Raw genomic sequence first — 9,992 nt, forward strand, 5'->3', positions numbered from 1 at the left:
AAAAAGAAAATCATTTTTCATGGGTTCCAAAGAACTGGTGGTCTCTCTATAATGTTTGTATCTTTTTCTCCCCTAGATATTATACCAAAATCAATGTGTAGATAGCAGCTATCCCTTCTCACGAAAACTCCTTTGTATATTGTCTTAAAAGCCTAGAAAACTAATTTAGGGTTTACTTGATTTACCATGTTAATTATGGTAGTTTATTGTTTTATGCTGCCAAAATTGGTTTTGCTCTCAGAAAAGTAATGTTTTGAAATTAGAATAGACCTTGAAAATTCATATCTTTAAAACCCTGCGTTTTGTAAATGAGATTCTAGTGTTCAGGAAAGTTAAATGATGAGTTCAAAAGTGTTACAGCTTTTATTAGAACAGTATTTCTAGTCTTCTGGAAGAGCAACAAATAGTAGCGTAGGAAGTTTAAAAGGTTAAGCAAATGTTTGGATCTAATGTCACATGTAGTAATAAGCTATGAAAAAATATAAATCAAATTTTAGCAATATTTGTCGTTGGGCTTCTCATTTTCTACTGCGTAAATTTTATAGGCTTGATTTTGTTACAATAATCGTGTTTTGCTATTGTAATGAAAAATAGAGATAATTTCTATTTCAGAAATAAATGTAGCAGTACTTTTCAATATTTTAAAAGAAAAACTATTGCTGAATGAGATAGCTTAAGTATTATTGTTCATAGGTATTTAATATAAATTACATTCTTTATCATTCATAGGATATGTAGGAGTTAAATAGCATTATATAGGCTAATAGTATTTGCCATAACTCCTCATTTTCATTCTCAAATAAGCATTTTCTTTGAATAATAATGTGATGATATGTGGCTCCTATTATCTGAAATGACATTGTTAGCATGCTGCTTTGTGTTGGGTTCACTGCAAAAAAAATTGTATCATTGGCTTTATGTTTTTAATCCTAAATTTCAAGATATTGTGAGAAAAGTTTTCAGTTTGCAATATCTATCCAAGTTGGTAGGTTGTTAATTTATTCAACTTTTTAAAAAGTACAGTGCTGGCACTATTTGATACTATGTTAAGATGGCTGTGGTTCTGGCTCTTAGAGGTGTTTTGGTTGTAGAACTGTTTGTCCTGGAAGAGATGTTGGGCGATGAAAAATTAAAGAGTATCCTTTGCTGGCTCCTGCTTCAAGGAGAAGCACCTATACCTAAATCCAACTGTCTAATATAAATGTGGAAAATGTATCTTTGACTTAGAAAACCCAATTTCAGAAATCTATCCAACAGAAATACTTACAGGTTTCACAAAAATACCAGAACAAAGATATTCATTATAGCCTTGTCAGCTGCAAAGCAAAATTGGAAAAAAATCTAAATGTACACCAGGAAATGACCCATTAATTAAATCTATAGAATGGAATGCTATGCACCATTTAAAAAGAATGAGGTAGATTTAAAAAATTGTTTTAAAAAGATTTATTCATTTGAGAGAGAGAAAGAGCACATGTGTAATTTGGGGGGAGGGGCAAAGGAAGAGGGAAAAAGAGAATCCTAAGCAGATTCCCCACTGAGCACAGAGCTTGATGTGGGGCTCCATTTCACCATCCTGAGATCATGACTTGAGCCAAAATCAAGAGTTGGATACTTAACTGACTGAGCCACCGAGATGTCCCAAGAATGAGGTAGGATTATATGTGCCAAATGGAAATATACTCAAGATATATTAATTAAAAGGGCAAGTTGCAGAACAACATATGTATACAACATGATATGTGTACAACAATATGCATACAATAATGCCTGGACCGTTATGCAAGAACTATTTAAAGAAGACAGCGGGAAAATATGATTTTATACCTTTCTGTGCTGTTTTAGTTATTTTTCTGAAATAAAAGGCATGCTTTATTTTTATAGCCCAATCAAAAACAATCTCTCTTGAATAAGTAAATAAAATCTTAAAAAACAAACAGACAAATAAAGCTACATCACACTTCAATAAAGTTTGCAAAGACAAATACGTACTGGTCCCAATCCCTATTATAACTTTTATATTCTCATATTTATCATAAAATGCTATCTGGGTGGAAAAAAGTGTTCCATAGCCCTAAAATATTAGAATGGTCATTGGACTAGAAGTTAATATTTGCTATGTGATCTCTCTTGGTATTGTAGTCTGTGTCATTAAATGACCACCAGCAGCTCAGACTATCCTGCACCAAGATACCATGTCCCAGTTACCAAATTATTTATCCCAGTGCACAGCTCTTTTCCCCAGAGGAGAAAGGGAAATCTTTCCTAATTTTTACAAAGATCTGTATGAGCTAATCGTGTCCTTGATGTTAGAATTTATCACATGTGCTAAAGATAACCATTTTGTTCTGCTTATTCAGCCTAGATTGCTGGGAATTCTTTGGGCACCCAAAAATATCATATGAAATCAAACTCTAACTCTGGGGTGGTCCTTGGTGATGCCAGCACATTCTGACCTTTAAGCATTTTATTGGTTTAGTACTATTATCAACTAATGATGAGTTCCTGAAGCCCTGAAACTTACCAGGTTGCCTACCCCTAAGCGAACTTTTCACAGACTTGCTGATCATAAAACTCTCCTGGAGAGCTTCCTCCACCTCATTCTAACAGTGTAACTCAATAGACATTTTTGAGTCCTTTTCTAGAGATTCTGACATAATTTGAGGTGAGGCCTAAAACTGTAGTTTAGCTATTGCCCTGGTAAGTTGTTAGGATTAGATAAGGAAAAAAAAGAAAGAAAGAAGAAAAAGAAAGAAGAAAGAAAGAAAGAAAGAAAGAGAAAGAAAGAAAGAAAGAAGGAAGAAAAAAATAAAAGAAAAAAGAAAAGAAGAAAAGAAAAGAAAAGAAGAAAAGAAAAGAAGAAAAGAAAAGAAAAAAGAAAAGAAAAGAAAAAAAAAGAAAAGAAAAGAAAAGAAAAAAGAAAAGAAAAGAAAAGAAAGAAAAGAAAAGAAAAGAAAAGAAAAGAAAAGAAAAGAAAAGAAAAGAAAAGAAAAGAAAGAAAAGAAAACTGCCCTAAGATTGTTGAAAGGTAAGAGAGGCTATGTAATAGACTCAGAGACTTGGAGCCACCATATTGAAGTTATCCTTGGATTGATTTGGACTCTTAAGGCCTAATTCAGGGAGAATACTGTGGAAATACCTAGGTTTGGGGGTGGAAGAGAGAGTATCTTATAGTTGTAAGACATACCTGGATAGGGGATCCCTGGGTGGCGCAGTGGTTTGGTGCCTGCCTTTGGCCCAGGGCACGGTCCTGGAGACCCGGGATTGAATCCCACGTCGGGCTCCTGGTGCATGGAGCCTGCTTCTCCCTCTGCCTATGTCTCTGTCTCTCTCTCTATCTCTCTGTGACTATCATAAATAAATAAAAAAAATTAAAAAAAAAGACATACCTGGATAGTGTACTAAATTTCATGCAATTAACTGCACATTGAGTTTTATTTTAGCAAATCATAACATAAGACAAATAGGACAACTTCTGCTATATTTGAATGAAGTCCTTCCTCACTCTCCTTATCTCTGAAGAAAATATTTCCAGGTACTTTCACCATTCTCCATAAATCCTGTTGTCCATTTCCTTATATATTTATAAGATCACAATCTTATAGTTGCTATCTATAGTTTGCTCTAGCGTTGCATCTATTTTAGGTTATCAGTTAGCATAACTTCATAGACTTTTCCCTAAGGTCAGGCAAATGGCTGCACTTACAATTGAGGTTGATCAAAGGTACAATCTATTTGCCTTTAGAAATTTGTGTTTTCTACGACTGCAAGAAATACTGCTGAACAAGACATTTCTTCACCATCTTTGATGAAAGATGAGCATTAATAATGCAGGTAAGAATCAAGCCAAGTGATGTTGAAAAGAAAACAAGGTCCAGTAGCCCTAATTCCTTTTAAAGGAATAAATTTAAAATGGCAAGCTCAATAGTTCCACCATAGCAAAGAATGGGGTATTATATAATCCTTAAGTTCTAAAGAGTTAAAAAAATCAATTTATGAACTCTTTTACCTTGGAAATATTTATGTATATACATATCTATACCTATACCTATGTCTTTTTCTTTATAGGTAATAGGTAGTGTATGTGCTCTTATGGATAGATGTAATACTCATCCATTTAAATATTTATTATATATATATCCAATATTACTAAAATATACTAAGGCCGATATTCATTTGAAACTCTTGAGATGTTTTATTGCTTTATATATCTTGTATATAATAAGAGCCCTCTGATATTATATAAATAAAGAGGAAAATATCTTAGAGGGGTAAAAAACTTAAAAATAGAACTATTTTGATCAGTGCTAAAAATTAATTAATTTGTTCATTTGCTTAAATACCCACTGAAAACATTCTGTGTGCAAAGCTCTATAGAGGATAAAGGGCATTTATAGCCAGTCTCTGCCTATCAGACACTATCTGGTGTGTGAGTTCTTGTGGCAGAAGTAGAGAGGGTGGGTGGTCAGAGGAAGCAACCACATTCCAGACCACTGCATCCTGGCAGTTTAAGTGCTATATGAGGTGCTCTCATGTCCTGGTTTGCCTCCTGCTTTTGCATAATTATTAATAGTCTCTTCCTTCATTCTCAAAACTTCTTGGGTTTGGAAATACCCATCAGAATCCCTTGGAAGTTCCTAGGAGAGAAAATTCTCTTGCAGTAATAAGATGCAAGGGAGGTGTCACTGAAACCCAAAGTTTGGGTTTGGTTTCAGTGGGGAGAAAGGGAGATGAGGAAGGTACTTAAGCCTAATCAAGTCTCATCATTGCTTGCCTGGTTCTCCCAGTAGCTTTTTAAATTATGTATCTGCTGTTTCCTTTTCCTTAAAGTCAGAATCTTCTCTAGTATCTTCACTTCTACCTTTGCTTATTGTACAAAATGTCTTAATGATTCTTTATCACTGTACTTTGGACATGCACTCAGGGCCCTTTATTATCTGGCCTCTGCCTGTCTCTCAGTCACTGTCAATACTTACTTTTCATTTTATTGTGAATGCTCTGAACATGTTGTCCTGTTTCTATGTGTCTTGGTCATCAGCAGCAGGGCATATATGTGTATAGTAATTACTATATGCTTGGAACTGTTGATCTAAATGCTTAATTTGTATTAACTCATTTAATCCTCATAAAATTATTATTGCCATTTTAAAGATGACAAAACTGAGGCAACAAAGGGTTAAGAAGCTTTTCAAGGTTGTTCAGCTAATAAGCAATATAGCTGATATTTGAGTCCAGGCACTCTGGCTCCAGAATCTATGCTTTTGACCCCTATTCTATAATATTTCTGCTCTTCAGCCTGCCCTGCCCCTCTTATTCTTCAAACTCAGGCCAGAATTTACTGCTGTAATTGTTCCTACATCATCCTATAGAGGATCATCAATCCCTCTGTATACTATGTAATGTGTACTTACTTCTTTTCTTGAACTAGAAGGATAACCCACAAAATAACAGATATTGGGAAAGCAGGTCGACTTCTGGCTAGTTTTGTCTACTAACTGAGCCAGCTGAGAGGAATAGAATGTAGTCAAATCAGTTTGGTCATATTAAGTGAAAGGTTATAGTTGAATATGCAAATCTAAAAGACCAACAGAAAGTTGAAATTGCAGGATCAGCTCAGCAAAAAAAAAAAGCTGATGGTATTGTATATATCCAAAAGGAGAGAAAAAGTTAATAAGCGGTAAAGGCAAAGAATCTAAAATATAGGAAGAAACCTAGAATAGTTTTATGGAAGGCAAAGGAAGACGCGATTTAATAAAGAAGGTACTGATGATGATCAACATCAAATTCTAATAATCTGTCAAATATAATAAAGATTGAATAAAGATCATGGGGTTTGGGTAATTGTAGGTTGGCGGGAATAGTACCCTTTTTTGAGAGCATTAAAGAGAGAAAAAAGAGCTATGGAAGAATAAGTTTCAGCATTGATATGGCATTTGAATCTGTTAGAGTCACAATTTATATCAAACGCTTGATGAAGAAAGATAAAACCTGTATCTTAATGTTTTCCAAAAACATGCACATGTACACACAAATGCACATTTTGGTAACTTTAGTACAGGATAGTGAATTCATTCATATCTTAATGAGCAAATTAAATTTTATATGATAATATATTTTCTATGAAAAATTTACACTTAAAATATAACTTCCTATAAATTTACTTTAAGACGATATTTGCAAATGACATATCTGATAAAGGATTAGTATCCAAATTTTTTTTTAGTGTCCAAAATTTATAAAGAACTTAGAAAACTCAACACTGAAAAAAACATATAATCCAGTTAAAAATGGGCAGAAGACATGAGTAGACATTCTTCCAAAGAAGACATTCAGATGGCCAACAAACCCTGTAAAGATGCTCCACATTACTCATCATCAGAGAAATAAATACAAATCAAAACTACAGTGAGGTATTACCACACACCTGTCAGAATGGCTAAAATTAACAACACAGGAAACAGGTGTTAGCAAGGAAGTAGAGAAAGGGGAACCCTCTTACATTTTTGCGGGAATGCAAACAGGTGCAGCCACTCTGGAAGACAATGTGGAGGTTCCTCAAAAAGTTAAAAATAGAACTGCCTTATACCCTAGAAATTGCAGGAGTAGGTATTAACTCAAAAGATACAAAAATATTAATTCAAAAGGATACATGCACTCCAGTGTTTATAGCAACATCATCAATAATAACTAAAGTATGAAAAGTGCCCAAATGTCCATCAACTGATGAATGGATTAAGGTGTGAGATACACACACACACACACACACACACAGTATACACACAGAATATTATTCAGCCATAAAAAAGAATGAAATCTTGCCATTTATAACGACATGAATGGAGCTAGAGAGTATATGCTAAGTGAAGTAAGTCAGAGAAAGACAAATACCATATAATTTCACTCATATGTGGAATTTAAGAAACTAAACAAATGAATATAGTGGGGAAAAAGAGGAAAACCAAGAAACAGACTCTTAACTATAGAGAACCAACTAAAGGTTACCAGAATGGAGGTGGTGGTGGGGGGTAGGTAGAGAGGTGGGTTAAATAGGTGATAGAGATTAAGGAGGGCACTTGTGATGAGCACCAGATATTGTGTATAAGTGTTGAATCTCTAAATTCTACACGTGAAACTACTATTATTCTGTATGTAAACTAACTGGAATTTAAATAAAAACTTGGAAAATACAAAATAACTTTTTGGTCTCCATGCCTTATAAATAAAGGTTATATTCCTGGGAAACAAAACAAACAGAATGCAGTTAACAGTTGAATAGCTCTGTGAATACATTTCCCTTCTAAGTAAACATTAAATAGAGAAGATGTAGTTCATGATAACCAGAAACAGAGCCTGTACAGCTTTGCTCCATGTGGGTGATGTTCTTTGTGCCTATAACTACCTTTTGTAAGTTTTTTCATCTTTTCCTCATAACTTTATTGATAAAAGCCAGTATAGCACTTTGAAAATTCAATGTGCTTATGTCAACAAGATTTTCTTAAAAGTAATCTCTGTATCCAACATGAGTTTCAAATTTACAACTCTGAGATCAAGAGTCACATGCTCTACTAACTGAGCCAGCCAGGTGCCCCCAACAAGAATATTCACAGTCAAGTTTTCTCATCAACATCACTGGGATCTTTATTTTATGTAATTTTAGCCAAGAGTGAAGGTAGTCAGTAGAGAATACTGATTTCAGAAGGTAATTTTTAAAAAAAAAATGAGATAATGAGACAGTGCATAAAGCATCAAAGTTGAGCAAAATTAGTTTTCAAGTTTGGAAGAACCAATTTTGAAAGCACAAAGCCTGACAGAAAGGATCAACCAAGAAGAGAGAATAAAGATACGAGAGAAAGTAAATAGCTTATGGAGCATGGTATCAGAGTCTGTAAACATGAATGGGGAGAAATTATTTCTGGACAGATGAAGGAATAGGCAGGGAGAGAGAAGGAAGGAGAAAGGAAGGAAAACAAAGACAAGGAGCAGAGAAGGAAATGGAAGGGGAGACAGGAAAAGGGGAGACAGGAAAAGGAAATGGAAGAGATGAGATGGGAAGGAAGCCATATTTTTCACTGGAGAGGAAAGAATTTGAGGAAGTTCATGACAATGTCCTTGCGTTTCTTGGTCAGTAAGAGGCGGAGCTATCTGCAAATATGAGGAGTGTTCTGAGGGGATGAGAAAGCACTTGAGCAACACAGTTGGCATTGCAGATTATTCAGCTGTGATGGTAAGCATGTCTTGGTGATGCAACTTCTCTAGCAACACTCGATTGTCTGGAATATTTTTCTCCTCCAGGGCCTATGCTGCCACACTGATTGAATCAATGTTCATTGATAACTTCAAAGAGTATTCCCATGTGCCAAGAGGTACTATCAGCTGCACCTGATTGAAGCAATAATGCTTTTTGATTATAAACATTTTAATACATTCGTAATGATTGAGAAACATTTGTTTTCTTATAATAATATGAAATTCCAGTAGAACAGGCAATTACAGGGCATATTTGCTGTCTTTAAAACAGTTTGTATAGTTCTAATCTAGCTTTCTGGTGCACACATACGAATATACAAATTTATGAGGTTGAGTAGTATTTGTCTACCCCAATGGTTCCTAGACTTTTGAATTCATGTACCAGTAAAATACAAATGCAAGGACCACCACAAAGTTGCCAATTTTTAATCTGGCCAAAGAAAATATTAAAACAACCCACTACTATTTATTCTCACCATAATTTCTTTTTTTAAAGATTTTATCTATCAATCTATCTATCATCTATCTATCTATTATCTATCTATCTATCTATCTATCTATCATCATCATCTATCATCTATCTATTTATTTAAGAGAGGGAGCACTTGTGTGAGTAAGCAGAGGGAGGGGCAGAAGGAGAGAGAGAGAGAGAGAGAATGCTTAGCACAATGCCTGCAGCAGGGCTCCAGCCTATGACCCTGAGATCATGACCTGAACCAAAATCAAGAGTCAGAGACCAACCAACAGAGCCACCCAGGCTCACCATAATTTCTAAGAAAAACATTTTAACATAAACATGATTTTAGTCTTTGAAAATAATATAAAAGATACACTTTTGCAATGAAATTATTAAATAGAATACATTAAGCTTTATAAATATTTATGACATTTAATTTCTTGGCTTAACTATAGGCATATGAAAACCTTGTCATGGGGGTGATGGTCTGTGGAACTGTGTTTGGGTTATGTCTGGGTCCCAGCTCAGATAGCCAATAAGCCACCTTCTTTTATGGTATGGATAAAATCCAGAGTTTAGATCATAAAGCTCCAATTTAGGTCTAATTTCAAATACAGATGTCTTAACCATTAGGTCACATATTTCTTTTAAAGTCTTCTTTTTTTGACAATGTAAGGATTATAATAAAGGGCAAGAAATATAATCATTTAAATGACTTGAGAAAGATGACTTATAAGAAAAAAGAATTGTAGCTAAAACAGCATTCTTTGAAGTAGTTAGAGATAGTATATCTAATTTTGAGGGTAGAAATAGTCAATTTTAGGACGCAAAAAACAAATGACAGAGTGAACACACATACATAGACACTTCAATAACTCAATTGGAACAAAAAACACCCTTCCCAAAAATATACATGTATTATATATATACATATATATATATGTATACACATAATTCATTTTCCTTTGAACACATTTTCTTTTGATAGTGAATTGCAGACATCATCTCATTCACCCCTAAATAGCTTAGTGTGCATTTATCCAAGAAGGACATTACTTATAATTATGTAATAGCTACATTAGACTTAATAAAATGAGAAAACTCAGCTTGCATACTACTAATTAAACAGCAGTCCATATTCAAACTTAGTTTTCCCAACAATATCTTTAATCAATGTTATTTTCCCAGTCTAATATCCAACACAGAATTACAGATTGTGTTTAGTTTTCATAGCTCTTCCATCTCAGGCAGTTCCTGACCTTTCTTTGTTTTTCATGACCTAAACATT

The sequence above is a fragment of the Vulpes vulpes genome, chromosome 3 (assembly GCF_048418805.1).
Source record: "Vulpes vulpes isolate BD-2025 chromosome 3, VulVul3, whole genome shotgun sequence".
In the NCBI taxonomy this organism is placed as follows: domain Eukaryota; kingdom Metazoa; phylum Chordata; class Mammalia; order Carnivora; family Canidae; genus Vulpes; species Vulpes vulpes.